The sequence below is a fragment of the Bactrocera neohumeralis genome, chromosome 4, assembly GCF_024586455.1.
Source record: "Bactrocera neohumeralis isolate Rockhampton chromosome 4, APGP_CSIRO_Bneo_wtdbg2-racon-allhic-juicebox.fasta_v2, whole genome shotgun sequence".
NCBI classification, from domain to species: domain Eukaryota; kingdom Metazoa; phylum Arthropoda; class Insecta; order Diptera; family Tephritidae; genus Bactrocera; species Bactrocera neohumeralis.
The window spans coordinates 66,638,253-66,655,853 of record NC_065921.1 but is presented as its reverse complement, the minus strand read 5'-3'; the positions used below and the strand labels follow the sequence as shown (position 1 = coordinate 66,655,853).

At 32.2% G+C, this 17,601-nt stretch overlaps 1 protein-coding gene across 1 annotated transcript in view; it reads right to left on the bottom strand.

Moving 5' to 3' along the window:
- LOC126757025 (protein sine oculis) overlaps window positions 1-17,285 on the bottom strand; it is an 81,610-nt gene extending 64,325 nt beyond the window's left edge. The window contains exon 1 of the mRNA XM_050470604.1: window positions 16,324-17,285. The gene's annotated coding sequence lies outside the window, so the exon portion shown is untranslated. The remainder of the gene's footprint in view (window positions 1-16,323) is intronic.
- Window positions 17,286-17,601: the final 316 nt, after the last annotated feature.

Genomic DNA, 17,601 nt, shown 5'->3' with positions numbered 1-17,601 from the left:
AGAAAGGTACCTTGAACCAGAAAGAAACGTCGGACGCCATATAAGATATATGCACATAAATGATCAGCGTAACGAGCTTTAGTCATATCCGTCGGTCTGTCCGTCAGTCTGTCTATGTATAAGCGAATTAAACCCCAGTTTCAGAGATATCGATCTGAAATTTTGTTTCGGGATAATTTATCGAAACCGCCGATATCGCACGGCAGCATGTAGATTCCATTCAATCTGATTGGTCAAAATCAAAATAAAGATATTTTTAAGGGGTACATACAGTTAGATTTTTTTTATTTTCTATTTTTATTTTATTTTCTTAATGTACATATGTATAAGTATTTAAGAATACACACAGAAAATTTCATATCGTTACGGAGAACATTTTCGAAGTTACACGAAAAGACGTTTCAGAGTGCTTGGAAGAAAAAGGCAAACTTTAAGGGGGTATTCTGGTCTAGAATTTTGAAAAAATCGATTTTTTTTGCATATTTTGCACTTTCAAAAATATGACCTTGGAAGGATTTTTCAAAATTCGACTTCGTTTGACGCGTTTTTCTCGAAACCACTTTTTTTGAGGTGGTTGAAATGATATCTCAAGTTCTACTGAACCGATTCCTTTGAAATTTGGTATATATATGTATCTTCTTTATACAATGCTCTATCGTGTCTGCCTTGGATTTCCAAAAATTTTGATTTGAAGTATTTTTAAAAAATTCGAAATGGTCGAAAAAATCGGGTCAAAAAAATTTTTTTTTCAAGTCGACGCCATTTTTTTTTTTTTTTGAAAATGGTCAACCCGATAACGACATCCTTACTAATGAAGAATCTTCTTGTTTTTTGTGTTTTAGATCTCTACAAGGGTTGAAATCACGTCAACCAGGACGCACCGTTTTTTTTGAAGCCCCCACTCCACCGGCCCGTATCTCGACGAATTTTGGTTTTTTTCTTGCAATTTTTTTTATATTATTAAAATGTCAATAAAAAACATATAAAAAAATGGATAGTAAAAATGTTTTTAATTTTTTTTTATCTTTGTTTAGAAAATGCCTAAAATTCATGCGTCTAGACCAGAACACCCTCTTAAACGCATTTTTCTCAAAATGGTGTTTTCAAAGTCGGTGGCCAACGACCTTCTTAAATATATTTTTTTAGTAATTAAATGAAGATTTTTTCTCGCCGATAAATCATCAAAGCATTGGAGAAAATGAATGTGGCAGCTCCAGTATGCAGACTGATTAAAGCTGTACTGCGTACTAGGATAGCCACAGGGTGGAGTTCTATTCCCCCTACCATGGAGCCTAGTAGTAGATAAGCTGGACTTGCTCATAAACAATGGGGTTCGGTGCCAGAGGTACGCCACTTTCATATTTTTTATAAACATTTTAAAGCCGAAATTTTGGTCTAACGATTTTATTTTTGAGAAATTTTGCCGTTCTTCGATTTGCTTTCCAGATTTAAATAATTTAACGTCTGTTTGGTTTTTTAATTTCAGAGGTACAGTTCAGAGATGTAGTGGTCACCGCAAAACGTCTTTTTTGAGAGGAGCTCCCGGAGATCAGCTGAAGTTATTTCCAAATAAATATTTTTACTAATATTAAATCTTAAAAGACAATTGAAAGATACCATAATGTGTGTATAATTTTTATACTCTCGCAACAATATATAACCGCTAAAACAAAGTATTATAGTTTGTTCACATAACGGTTGTTTGTAAGTCCTAAAACTAAAAGAGTCAGATATAGGGTTATATATACCAAAGTGATCAGGGTACGAGTAGAGTCGAAATCCGGATGTCTGTCTGTCCGTCCCGTCCGTCCGTGCAAGCTGTAACTAGAGTAAAATTGAGATATCATGATGAAACTTGGTACACGTATTTCTTGGCTCCATAAGAAGGTTAAGTTCGAAGATGGGCAAAATCGGCCCACTGCCACGCCCACAAAATGGCGAAACCGAAAACCTATAAATCGTCATAACTAAGCCATAAATAAAGATATTTTTTGGCACAAAGGATCGCATTAAGGGACATATTTGGACGCAATTTTTTGGAAAAGTGGGCGTGGCCCCGCCCCCTACTAAGTTTCTTGTACATATCTCGGAAACTACTATAGCTATGTCAACCAAACTTACAGAGCCGTCGTTTTCAGGCATTTCCATATACAGTTCAAAAATGGAAGAAATCGGATAATAACCACGCCCACCTCCCATACAAAGGTTATGTTGAAAATCACTCACAGAAAACACTAAATTTTACAGAAGAAATTGCAGAAGGAAGCTGCATCCAGGCTTTTTTTAAAAATTGAAAATGGGCGTGGCGTCGCCCACTTATGAACCAAAAACCATATCTCGGGAACTACTAGACCGATTTCAATGAAATTCGGTATGTAATATTTTCTTAACACCCTGATGACATGTACGAAATATGGGTGAAATCGGTTCACAACCACGCCTTCTTCCAATATAATGCTATTTTGAATTCCATTGATTTTTCTGAATAATAAGAGTATATACATTAGGAACCAATGATGATGTTTCAAAGTAAAAATTATTTGAAATTAATTTTAAAAAATGACGTATAATGAAATTATTATCACTTTATCCATATATTTATATTTAAAGTTTTTTCAAAAAAAAATTCTGGAAAATTCGCTTTTTCGGCCTTCTAACTGTATATAACCGCTTAAAACAAAAGTCAGTTGATTTTTTTTAATTCTAATTTGTTTTTATTTATTTATTTTTTTTTTAGTTTGCAGTGTCTTTTTAAATTTTTAATACATTTTTCTATGAAAATTTAAATTATTACTTAAACCATTACTAAGCCATTGATACCGCATCCGCCTTTCAAACCAAGCTTTAATTATTTAGCTTTGTCCCAGACAGAAAAGCAGACATTAATTTAATCCAATTTAAGCTAAATTTTACTACAAAGCTTAGACAAATTTAAAAACAAAAACAACATTTAAAAAACTCTACTAAAAGCTTACTAGTAGTACGGGCTAACTGGAAGCCAACACTGTCTAAATTAATACTTTGCAATAATAATAAAAATGCAAATTAAAAGAAAATACTTGAAAAAAAACAAACACATTTAGAGCAACAATAACAACCATAGCAAAAAGAGCGACAAGATGACATTAAAACAGAGTAAATAATTGCATTTCAAAGCAAATGTTAATGCACTACCAGTCTACCAGTGCACACACATTTACACATGCAGTCACACGGCCACACAGTCGCACAGTCTTTCAGTTGGTTGGCCATATGCGGCGCAATATAATTCATTGCAACAGCTAAATTTGAATTTGAATGCTGAATGAAATTTCTGCAATTACGAATTTCACAAAAATTAAGTCATTAATTTACAAAAACAAACAGCAGCAGCCAGTCAGAGTGCAAGTGTGTGTGCGTGTGTGCGCTTAATCGCTTGTGTCACAGTGAGCGATGGAAAGTCGCAACGCGTCGCACCAACAGCAAACATAAGTAACCAACTAAAGAACAACAACATCAACAACAACACACGATATTTGCTTATAAATGCAACAACATTTTGCTGCATTCACATTTTAGTGCAACAACAACACGCATCGGCGCGCCGTCGTCGTCTGCTCTTTTGCTTGCCAGCGACGCATGTAATGCTGTCAGCAACAAACATTTTTCAATTCTCACCAAGCAAAGTGCAGGGCACAACAAATCTATATTGTGCTTTCCACTTACATACTTATGTACATACATATACATACATAGAGACATATGTACTCATAAGCATAAATAAAAAACTTTGCTGTTATTGGCTGAGGGCTCTTTTGTTTCCTTCAAGTGGCGTAGAAAAATTTGCACCGCCATGAAGACATGAGTTAAGTTAATTAAAGTTTTTTGCCTGTCATTTGTTTGTTGCTACTTTTAATAAATTTTCTTATGGCAAACATGTTTATGAATGAATTGAGTCAAACGTTGGGTTATACAACATTTTTTTGCATTACTTGACTGGCGTTTTTAATAGGTGTCTTATGAGCTGTAAATAGCTTTGTGGTTGGTATTTCAAAAAGTCCTTTTTCACAAAGTTCCTAAAATGTTTGTGTTTTGAGTTAAAAAGCATAAGAAAATAACGGTAAAATAAGCGATAGCTTTGTTTTACATTTACTTAAGGGGTTATACATGGGTTTCCTGGGCTAAAAACAGCGTTTTTCCAACAAACAACACACGATTAACAAAGAAGTTCTGAAATATTTCGGAAAATTATTTTAAACTCGGCCATTGCGACGCCATTTCCGGTGACGCTTCGGAAAAATTATGCGCCCGCGTTGGCAGGATAACTCTTAACAGGATCATCTAAAGTGAAACAACGTGTGTTAGTTAAATACTTAACTTAGAACTTTGACGAAGGAAAAAAAAACTGAAATTGAATTTTTGGCGGAAATTAAAAAAAAAAAATTAAATTTCACTGAAATTTGTTTTTTCAAATAGTTGTAATCCTTCGTCAAAGTCTTTAAGAATTGTATCGTAAAGACCTGTTTAAATTTCATGAAGATCGGTTGAGTAGTTCTCGAGAAATCTTGCCAACCGACTTCAAAACACAGTTTCAATAAAAACGCTTTTAAAGACGCGGCACTTAGCCTAGCTAGCCTCGAGCCCACAAATTCTCAAGCCTGTATCTATTACTATTACTTGGATCAACTTGAAAATTTAGGAGAATAAGGCAATAAGAAATCGATTTTTTGAAACCCGTAAACCACATGAGTTTGCATAGTTTGTTTCAAGAACGTTGGATAATCTCATACTCAGAATTATTGTAGTTGAACTAGAAATTTGCTTTATTAAAATACTTAAATTTCATTTTCGATTCTTAATTTTGATTTTGTAAAATAAAATTTTTAATTTTGATTTTGAAAATTTAATTATCAATTTTTAATTCTGATTATGAAAAATAAAATTTTCAATTTTCAATTCTGATTTGAAAATTTAATTTTTAATTCCTAATTTCGATTTTGAAATTTCAGTTTTTAATTCTGATTTTGACAAATTTAATTTTCAATTTTTTAAATCTGATTATGAAAAATTTTATTTTTTATTTTTAATTCTAATTATGAAAAATAAAATTTAATTTTTTTAAATTATAATTTTCAGTTTTTAATTGCTGAAAATTAATTTTCAAATTAATTTAAAATTTTTAATTCTGATTTAAAAAATTTTAATTTTAAATTTTCAAAAAATTTAATTCTGATTTTGAAAAATTTTCTTAATTTTTGTATTCTGATTATGAAAATTAAAATTTTTAATTTGATTTTGAATTATGATTATGAATTTAAAATATTTTTAAAATTATGAATTTTAAACAATTTGTTGAAAATTAATTTAAAATTTGAATTAATTTTTTTAATTTTTTTTATTCTGTTTTGAAAAAAATAAAATTGTCAATTTTTTAATTTTGATTTTGAATTTTTAATTCTGATTTTGATTCTGATAATGAAAAATTTTTAATTATCTGTTGAAGGTGATTTTGAAAAATTAAAAATTTTTAATTCTGTTTTGAAATTTTGGTTTTCAATTTCCAACTCTTTTACTGAAAAAATAAATTTTCAATTTTTAATTGTGATGTTAAAAATTTATTTTAAATTGTTAATTCTTGAAAAATTAAATTTTTCATTTTTAATTCTGATTTTGAAAAATTTAATTTTCAAGTAATTTAAAATTTTTAATTCTGTTTAAGAAAATTTTAATTTTCAATTTTTGTTTGTGATGTTGAAAATTAATTTTAAATTTTAATTCTGTTTATGAGATTGATTGATGATTATGAGAAATTAAAATATTAATTTTAAATTATGAATTAAAACTAAATTTTGTAATTTTTAACAATGATGTTGAAAATTAATTTTAAATTTTTTATTCTGTTTTGAAAAATAAAATTTTCAATTTTTAATTCTGATTTTGAATTAAATTTCTGATTCTGATTATGAAAAATTTTTAATTATCATGTTGAAGGTGGATTTAACATTTCTAATTTTGTTTTGAAAAATTAAATTTAAAATTTTTAATTCTGTTTTGAAATTTTGGTTTTCAATTTCTAACTCTTTTAATGAAAAATTAAATTTTCAATTTTTAATTATGATGTTAAAAATTTATTTTAAATTGTTAATTCTTGAAAAATTAAATTTTCCATTTTTAATTCTCATTTTGAAGAATTAATTAAAAAATTTTTAATTCTGATTATGAAAAATTTAATTTTCAATTGTTGAAAATTAATTTAAAATTTTTAATTCTGTTTAAGAAAATTTTAATTTTCAATTGTTGAAAATTAATTTAAAATTTGTACATATGTAATTCTGTTTAAGAAAATTTTAATTTTCAATTTTTGTTTGTGATGTTGAAAATTAATTTTAAATTTTAATTCTGTTTTGAAAAATTAAATTTAATCTTGAATTAATCTAATCTTGAATCTAATTCTAATCTTGAAACATTCAAGTAACAATTAATAAAAAAAAATTTGAAAAATTTAAAAATTTACATATGTATGTATGTATGTTTAACTTAAACACAACTTAAAATGAAAAGAATTAAACTGCTTGCTATTATATTCAAAATAAGCTCTCCTTTTTCACCAAAATGGTAGAACACGAAGTACGCAAAAAAATAATAATTTCGTTTTGATTATAAACTTGGAATTATTTTTTTATTTTTTTATTCCGATATTTGGGATTAAACATTTAATGCGAGTGTTGCAATACAAATTTTTATTTTTAATATCAGTATTCGGAATTAAATTTCTTATTTTTCAGTTACAATTTAGAATTTGGGATTAAAAACTTAAAAATTTTTTTTTAATTCAGATTTTCGGTATAACAAAGTAAAGAGTGATAAATTCAAATATTATTTCAATTATATGTTTAAGGAATTATAAACATACATACCTACATAGATATTTGTGTATTTTTTTTATACAATAAAAAGCCATTTTGGCACACAGTACTTTCTCAAATGTATGACTTAATGCCATTGGATGCCGCACTTGATACATCCATGTGTGTATGATATATGTATGTATGTACATAAATATGGACAGTTAGTGAATGCTTTAATGTGCACTATGAAGCATCCAAACACATACACATATGTACATGTGAACATGTTTCGAGGTACATATGGAAAAGTGCATAAACATTATTTTCGCATTCGACGATGCGAGAATTCTTATAAATTTTTTTCACACACTTCCTCTGATAAATTTGACATCAAATGCTGTTACGCGTAATTTGTGCGTTGCTGCTTCGTTTTACAGACATACATATTTACATATGCATATATCTATGCATATCTGATCATAAACACTCGTACATGCGTGAGAATAATGAATGACATAACTGTGAATTTATTAATGAAATGCAGAAAATATGAAAACATCCATAACAACACTAACAGAGCAGAGGAACACGATGAGGACGGCGAAGAAGATATAGAAATAGCACATAAATTAAAACAACAACATTTATGGCTATGACTGCGCCGCAACAGCAGCTGGTGGGCGGCAAAATATTATTGCTGCTGCTGCTGCTGCTGTTATTGCTACTACCGACAACTACAACAACGCACATGTAACTACTGCGGTCGATAAACATGATCGCTTATGATCTACGGCCCGTTGTGGACGCAGAGCGCCGAGTGTGTTGCTTCTGCTGCATTTGTAAGCGATAGCTGGATGCTGTGAAATAGAGAGGCATTGCGTTGGCAAGAAGTTTTACGAGCACAGCAGCGCAGTCGAGCGGTCCAGTTGAGTTCGGAAATAGTCGTATAAGTACATAATGCAAAAGAAATGTCAAAGCAGCTGCTTAAGTGGCCGAAAGATCGCACGTCAGCACACGCGTAGCTGCATGCGCGCAGTGTTGCCACTTTAGACAAAGACGTCGAGGATATTAAATTTGGTTTTGCATTAAAACTAGCCACTTTCATGGCAATTAATTGAAATTTATGACAGCCAAGTTGGACTAGCAACGACAGGCCAAGAGCCACTGGGAGCCACCGTTGGCAACTGCTGTCGTTGCTTCTATGCAAAAGGAGGGCTTCCACTTGTGTTTGTTGTTGTTATTACAGCGTTTATTTTTGTTGTTCGTTGGCAGACAAGCCACCCGCACACGCATATATTATCGCCCGCTCATGTGCCTGCACACATACCCATATACTTGTGCTGTGCTACCAAAATAGATAAATTGCCCGTTGTCCCACTGTATATTTTTAGCTGATTCGAACAGTTGTTTTTGCCTTGTACTATAATATTAGAAATATGTTTATTTTAATTGTATTAAATTATAGTTTTTCACGTCACAGCCGCGCGCTTCTAGCGTTTAATATACTCGGAGAAGTGTGTGTGGTTTTGACAGCGGAAAGCGAAAATAACTGCAATGGTTTAAAATAGCCAGGACGTGAAGGAAGATAAATGCTGATAATAATAGGTTTGTACTAAATATTTTTGAAAATTAAGTTTTACATTTTGTTTAATTTAAATTTATGCAGTATTGGCCGCTGTTCGCTAGTGACTGTATGATATATAGGTTTAATGTGACCAGAATAAATAAGCGGAACATTTAGAACCCACCAAAAATATTAAGTTCTCTGAATACCGTTCACAAATAAAAACATTTTCCATACAAAAACTTGATTTTTTTCGGTTAGTTGTATGCCGGCTATATGATATAGCGATCCGATATAGGTGGTTCCAAGAAATGAGCAGCTTCTCGGCGAGAGAAGGATGTGTGCAAAATCGATATCTCAAATACTGTGGCTGTAGTTCGCGTATACACAGACTGACGAAGAAACGGACATGGCTAAACCGACTCAGGTCTTTACGCTGATTCATTACACTGTGGAACATTTTTGGGATTATTGTCTGGGGGATGAGAAATTCCAAGTCAGGGTGATGGTACTAGGTCAGGAGTTTGGCGTTCGTATGTGCCATTTTTTTATGACCTTTTAAATTTTTTCCTTATCTTGATGTTTTTTCGCTTAGTAAAAAAAAAAAAAAAATCTAGGCAATATTTATTAAGATAAGTCAAAATAAATAAATAAAATAAAAATAAAAAATTATAAAAATGTTTACTTTATTTTTTTAGTAGTTTATGGCCAGAAGTCTGGAGTTATTGGGGAAAATTTATAAAAAAAAGGCGATAAATGACACTTTTTTGAATAAAAACAAATAAAAACAAATAAAAATTGTAATTCTTAATTTTTCTAAATTTGTTTCATCAAAATCGGACAAGTGGTTCGCGAGTTATCTTAAACTACGTTTTTGCCAAAATGTTACAACTAAGCGAAAAAACATCAAGACAAGAAAAAATTTAAAAGGTCATAAAAAAAAACTGACACATACGAACGCCAAACCCTTTGAGGGTTTTACTATACTGACCTAACACCATCACCCTGACTTGGAATTTCTCACCCCAGATTAGCTGTTGTACTGTGTTATTCATGTTTTTTAAAATTGATAACTTTTTGTAAAGTGCTAATAACAATAGATGTGAAATAAGTGATAACCACACTTCGAATGTTGAAAAGTTTATCTACACTTCTTTGAAGAGTTTAAATGTCATATTGAGGCTCTTTATAGCAATCTAAAAACTTTTCGTAACATGTAATACTTGGAGTTTTACACAGTAAGATCTTACTGTAAATAGGTAAGAAATACGACATGTATACGATTTTTTAAGAATCATAGAGAGATCTTGAAACGAATGAGTAAAAATTTTCTCTCAAACCGATGGTATTGGAAGAATAAGCCTTAAACTTCTTTCGCGTGACTCTGACAAAATTTATTTAACAATATTCGAGTAGCTTAAAGAGCATATCACATGACAGTTTAGTAATAATTACTCCAAAATACTTCATAAAATAGTTGGTATTTGTGTCAAAGCAAATGTTTAATGAGTAATCCGAATTTCAATACACTTGGTATAAAATCTGGTTCAGAAGACTTATTATTCGTTTAGCGAATTTCTTTTTGTGACGCTTGTCTTATGACGCATTCTCCGTGATTGAAAAACACTAAAAAATCACAAGACAGTTCAGTTTCGGAAACAGGAAAAAACAAGAAAAAACGTTAACTTCGGCTGCTAATATACCCTTCACATGTGCATTTCTTTTAGTAACTATGTGTTCAGTTTATATGGAAGCTATATGCTATAGTAATCCGATCTGAACAATTTTCTCGGAGATTATATTATTACCTTAAGCAGTAACCCATGTCAAATTTCGTGAAGATACCATGTCAAATGCGAAAGTTTTCCATACAAGCCCTTGATTCCGATCGTTCGGCTTGTATGGCAGCTATATGCTACAGTTAACCGATCTGAACAATTTCTTCGGAGATTACATTGTTGCCTTAGAAAATAATCTATACCAAATTTCGTGAATATATCTTGTCAAATGCAAAGAGAAAGAACTGACGATCGTTCAGTTTGTATGGCAAATATATGCTTAGTCATCTGCACAATTTCTTCGTCTATTACATTAAAAATAACTGTGCCAACTTTCGTGAAGATACCGCGTCAAATGCGTATATATACAGTTTGTATGGCAGCTATATGTTATAGTGGTTCTAAAGAGAAAATGACGTTTGCAAAATTTCAAAAAGGATATCTTAAAAACTGAGGGGGACTAGTTCGTATATATACAGACAGACGGACAGACTCAGAATCAGCTCAATATACTGATCATTTATATATATACATATATACTTTATAGGGTCTCCGACGCTTCCTTCTGGGTGTTACAAACTTCAGGGTATAATAACTTGGAGCCAAATCTGGTGAATACGTTGGTTGCTTGGTATTCATTGATTTTTTGGCATTAAATTCAGTCGCAATCGTGGCTCGATGCGATGTTGCATTATCATCGTGTAAAATCCATGAATTGTTCTTCCACAATTCCGGCCGTTTTCGACGATGTTCTCACGCAAACGTCTCAGTGCGGCCAAATAAAACTCTTTATTAACTGTCTGTCCCTCCTGAACAAATTCCTGATGCACCAAATAACGAATATCGAAAAGAAATGAGCATCATCTTAATTTTTGAGCTGCTTTGGCGTGGTTTTTGGTTTCGGCTTGTTTTTTCACTCCATTCTGATGATTGTTGACTTGTTTACATGCCATACTCATAAACCCATATCTCATCGGCAATGGGATCGGAATTCGCACGATTAAGCATGTCCAAAGAGACCTGTTTACGCTACTCTTTTTGAAAAAAAAATCAGCTTTATCGGGACGAGACGAGCAAGAACCTCAAATCCTTCACTTTTTTAAATTCATCAGTTGAAGAGGTTGAAAGTTGTGCAGAACGAGGCCTATCTTCAACGATCTCTCGCCCGTTTTTGAAGGCTTTGTACCACTCGTAAGCTTGTGTTTCCGCGTACTCTTTTTTCACAATGTATCTTCCTCTTTACTCTATGCTATACTCCTTTACCATAATTCTACAAGACCATTTTCGTACACAGTTTTTATTTCAACATTATGGTTGGTAACAAGTAGTAGTTTGACATGTTGCTTGCCTGGAAGTTTTCTACGATCTCGCAAAAGGAGATTGTGCCAGCCTAAGAAAAATGTTAAACGATTCTATGGGCCAATAAATTTAACGCATCAAATTGAACATGGAACAATTTCAACGAAATTTTTTGTGAATGAGAGAAAAGCAAGTGTCAAAAAATCAATATGACTCATAGAAGTTATAATTATCTAAACAATTATTTCAAAATTATTGCCTGCTCTAAAATATCACTAGGTGCAAAACGGGTTTCCGGAAGCTATTTGAATATTTACTTTAAATAGAGAAGCCAATTCTTTACTGTATTCAAACGCCAGACGAAATTAATAAAGTGTTATAATGATACAATAGCAGATCATAAAATATACCAAATATATTCGATTGAATATTTACTAACACATACAGACATGCTAAAAATATCACAATATCTTAAAGCAAGAATTTTAAAAGCGTTTGCCCAGTCTTTTTATGGTTTTTGTTATTGTTTTGTTACAAAAATTCTCGCAAATCAAGTGATAAAAATCAATTAATAAATTTTCGAACAACTAAGGCGATGCAGATAAACAAACAAGTAAATCAACCATGAGCAGCAAATAAAGCCGCAAATTAACACATACAGAACCGGAAAGAAAGAATAATAAGCAACAACAAAAAGCGCAACAAAGCTGCACCATTTTAACACTACTGCAACAACATATCCGATAAAAATATCAAATTTATGGCTGTTGAGCTTATGATTTCTTTGATTTCTCACTGCACATCCTACACACATACATATGTACAAACAAAAGTATGTATGTATGTACATATATACAAATGTAAATTCTCTTGATCATGATTAAATAAGGAGCGCTGTATTAAATGTTTTATTGATTGGCCACAGCAGAAAGTGAATAATTCGAAATTTCGAAAATCTATTTGTTGTTGCGTTTTTTTAAATTTAGCAGCAAGATATTTCAAAATTTCAAAAACTACAAAATTTATAGACAAAATGTGATGAGTTGGAGATGTGCCTACATAGTGAATAAAAAAATTAAAAATACAAAAGCAAAAAGACGAAAAACGAAAAACGAAAGAACGCCGTGATGCGTAGGGGGCGTATTGGTTGGAGGAAAATATTGAGCAGAAATCGTCACTTAACACATTTTTATTATTTTTGCTTTGTTAACAGCGGAAAAGTGTGCGCCACAAACTACTGGCAAGTTGTTCTATGTTTCTATGCGCCGTTAGTGTTGTAGCATTTTTGTTTGTGTGTATTTGCACCAGGTGTGTGCTTTGCTCCTTTCAACTTTGAAATATTATACTTATGAGTTTTTCTTAAAATAGCAAGTATATAGTAATTTTTTAAGTGCCTGGTAAATGCTTAAAATGTTCAGTTCGTGCAGTGAAAAATTGTTTCCAATATATTGCGCGAGGTACTAGTCAATATTGAATTTTTTTTCTTGGCATAGAATTAAGGTACTTAAATTCAAGTTGTTATTTGTTTTTATTTTATTTTATTATTATGTTGAGAGTCTTTTTAATTTCGAAAAGTGAGTCAGATAAATCAAATGTGCAGGAATGAGAATTAAAATCATGACATACATACATACATACATATGTATTTGACGGCATGCTTCGTTTAGTTAAAAATTTTATCTACAAGACTTCAACAGTAGGGATCTAAACTGCCTTGGAAAGCGTACCGGGGTATTAAATTTAACTTCAGACAAGAGAAAAGAACTGTAAACTGTGCCATTTAGGATTTTAACGAAGAATAATGCCAAGTATTTCCTTACGGCTAGTAAGTGAAGCTAGAATGATAATTTTCAAACGTTTGGTGTATGAAGGTCGCCTAACCTAGAATCGGAAATGCATTACGGCAAAATGTAAAAATTATTTTTGAACAGACTACTACTTATCAGAATGAATTTTGTAACTAAGGTACATACCACAGAGTCATATTTCAGGTCTAACCAAAAATGTAAAAAGTATTTGGTAACAAACGAATTTTCAAATTCTTGAACGTTTAACAAAACTGAGAACAGCTTTTGCTTCCAAGACTGTTGTATCAATATGAAGACTAAAATTAAGTTTATATCCATAGTAGCTTCCTATCTACAAAGTTAAAAACTTGCTCTAGTATATAATCCGAGAAAAGCACATCGTCTTACATTTTTTGAGATTCAAAATTCAATGGCAATTCAATTCTATCACACCAAGCAACCAAATTGTTGAAGTATTTTTGCAACAGAAACCTTTCATCTCTTGAAGTATAGTATATAATTTAAAAAGCTTTGCATCGTCGGCATATAATAAAATTTTTGAGAATTCTATGACAGAAGGGACATCGTTAATAAATAACTAGCATAGAGACCTTAATTGAATATGAAAGAGTATCCACAAATATCACTCGTTGTGTACTATTATAAAGATAAGAAGATAGGCATTGAAGAAATCTTGGTTGAAAACCCCGAAAATACAGACTAAGTACAAGAGTCGAGATATTTACTTAATGGAAAGCTATGCGTCAGCGTTCAGCGTATTAATATCCGAATGCTCGTGTTCCCTAAAACCCAATGACACATGGTTTACAAACCCAAGAAAATTTGTTAGAGTAGATTTGCCTTTTCGAAATCCAAGGTGAGAAGAAAAAATTAACAGAGACATCTAAAAGGTTATATAGTCTGCAATGATAGCTGCAAAAAGTCTTGGTATAACTGATATTTTTGCGATAATCCTAAAGTTTCCAATGTATGACCGAAGTCCACTTTTATGAAAAGGAATTATAAACAATTTGTTTTCATATTGAAGGAAATATACCTTGTTTAAGAGAGGAATAAAATATCCTTGTCAACGCCAAGTACATAGATATATTTATATATTTTATACTATTTTTCAGAAAACATGAAAGCATCATATCTGGCTGTAATAAAAGCTGGTTTTAACTTATTCAAATTAAGTAAGTCGTTTTCCTCAGAAATAATGGGAGTGCAAATATTATAACATTATAACACAAAAGATAATAATTCCACATTCATTAAAACAATTTCAATTATAAAAACTGGGTCCTAAACAAACCTAATTAACATTTTATGCCTTGAAAGCATTAATGCTCTTGATACTCAGAGGAGGAAGCAGAAGTATTTTTCTGCTTTTGGAAACTAAAAAAACTAACTTTTACTCAATCTCTAAAATCTGATAAAAAACAATTTTTATTAAAAAGTCAAGGTTGCTTCTCGACAAAAAAACTAAACCATTTATGTGAGATCTGTTGGACCAAGGATGAGAAAATACACTCAGCTTTCTTGAAGTTATGAGCTTAATGTGATTTAATTTCTAGGAATTAGGACAAAGAACGACTGCTGACTCTCTCATTAATTTTTATACCCTCTCGATGAAAAAAGACCAATTCTACAAGTCACTCCTCATCCCCGTTCTGATATATGGTGCAGAGGCATGGACGATAACAACATCTGATGAGCCGACGTTACGAGTTTTCGAGAGAAAGATTCTGCGAAAGATTTATGGTCCTTTGTGCGTTGGCAAAGGAGAATACCGCAGTCGACGGAACGATGAGCTGCACGAGATATAGGACGACGTTGACATTGTTCAGCGAATTAAGGGACAGCCGCTACACAGGCTAGGTCTTGTCGTCCGATGGACGATAACAATCCAGCTCTGAGAGTATTCAATGTAGTATCCGCAGGGGGAATCAGGGGAAGAGGAAGACCTCCACTTCGTTTATATAAACCAGGTGGAGAAGAATTTGGCTTCACTTGGAATCTCCAATTGGCGCCAAATAGCGAAAATGAAGAACGAATGGCGCGCTGTTGTAAATTAAACTAGAAACGCTCCATTTCATTAAAATCGGTTGAGTAGTTCTCGAGAAATCTTGCCAACCGACTTCAAAAACAAAGTTTCGAAAAAAAACGCAGCGCAAAGTTCGGCGTACTTAGCCTGTAGCTATTACCTCGAGATAAGTTCTTGAAAATTCTCAAAGAGAGGTGTTGTAAAATTTAATAAGACAATTACAAATCGATTTTTTGAAACCCCTAAACCCATGTAACCACTTAAGCTCCTAGCTATCGGAAAAATATTGTTTTACTGATTATTTTATTTCATAATATACATACATACATATGTATATAGTACTGCCCATATATGTAAGTATATACATATCGTCACCTTAAATACAAAGCAACGTATCATCAAAAAATTCGGAATTCGCTGATATAATAATCAAAATATAACCATTTTATAACCAAAAACCAATTTTTGTTTCAATGCGAGTGGTTTCTATTATATCATTTTTCCTTCACTTGTAAACTTTTGAAGAGCGATACAGCGTTATTTTGCATTTTAGTAGACTATATACTGTATTTATGTTTATAAATTTATACGCTACATTTGAAGAATCCGAGATTTTTGCATGCTATAAGTTCCAATTTCATTTTCAATTAATTTTGCCGTCGGTAGTACAAATGCAAAAATCTCAGATTCTTCAAATGTACGAAAGTTATGCTCTTAGCAAGTTTCAAAATTTATTAAAAGCAATATTTGTAGAAAAAAGTACAATGGTAACAAAGTAAATCTGTTTTGTGTAAATTTCCTTGATCTTCACAGAAATCACAGTATTTTTCAGGAAGATCTCCTCAAGTGCAAATGATTATGCTACTAAATTTCTATTTATGTTTAATTATAAATGTTTTTCTTCTGCTGTTTTTAATACATATGTATGTATGTATATGTACATACACATGTACATACATATGTATGTATTGCATACAAAATGCACAAGTCAATAATTAATTTTTTAATATTATATACAAACCTTTGCTTTTTCTCATATGAATTTAATCCGTTAAAGTTTCTTTTTACTATTTCCGATTTTCAGATTTCGCTATCGCGCGTAGTTCCGAAACAAAATTGCACTTTTTCCAGTTTTGTTTTGTAAAATTTTTTAACGAACAGTCCATATATTGAGTATTTGCTTTGCCACTTGTATTTGCCAGGTTTAATTCACACTTTTTTGCACCAGCAACGTGATTCTGCCGATTTAGATATTTTCAGCTATTAGTCACAGCACGTGTTTTCCAATGCCAACAAGTAGTAAATTACACAAAAAAAGTAGAGCAATTGTCGCTGTAGCTGCCGAATATAAAACAAAAGCAGCCAACATTCCTTTATTCCCGCAAATTTATTCGATTCGCGCCACACACTTGAGGCATACATACGTTAAGATACATTTAATTAATTGCAGCGCAGAAAACGTTTAGCAATTTCGACAATAACAATGCCAACAAATCAGCGCTAGACGTCACAGATTGCTGCTGTTGCAGAGCGTAAACAGCAGTGCAGCAGCAAGAAGAATAGTGAAATGTACACAGATCGCGCGGAAAAGCTGCGTGACGCCCAACAGTCAAAGGCAAAAAACAACAAAATTATAATAAAACAACAACAGCAAGTAATTAAAGTAGATATTTCGTAGATCGCTTGAAATAAAAAAGTTTCAGTGTCTTCGTTGCGCCTTTTGGCGAGTCTACCGTTTGGTATATCCTTTTTTGTTTTTAATCCTTTTTTTATATTTTTTATTTACATTTTCTATTTCAACACTAAACGACACTTCGCATTTCGTATACGTCCGTTTTGTAATTTGCCACCGACGGTGTATGGATATCGCACGCGCATGCAGCGTATCCTCCGAACGATTGTATGCAAACGAAACGTCCGTCACGCTGAAACGTTATAACACACGACGAACGAACCACACGCTAACACGGAGTACGAAAAACTGAATTCGTCGAATGTATCTGCTGCTTGTCTGTTGTCTGTATCCCACAACTGGTGCGAGTATCACACATCCGCCAGCTACTCTGTGCTGCTCCGCAACTAATGAGTGCGCTCGGCGCTCCCCGTGTGTTTGTTGTTTGTGCATTGTTAGCACTGGTTGCCGTTGACGTTTGCGGCACTCAACACTCAACCGCTCACATGGTGACGGTGGCTGTTGCAGATGATGGCCGTGGTGGCGATAGGGATATTGTTTTAGTTGCTCGCTGCAATTTTCAATTTTATTTTTATACTTATTTTAATGATTTGTGTTGCTCACATT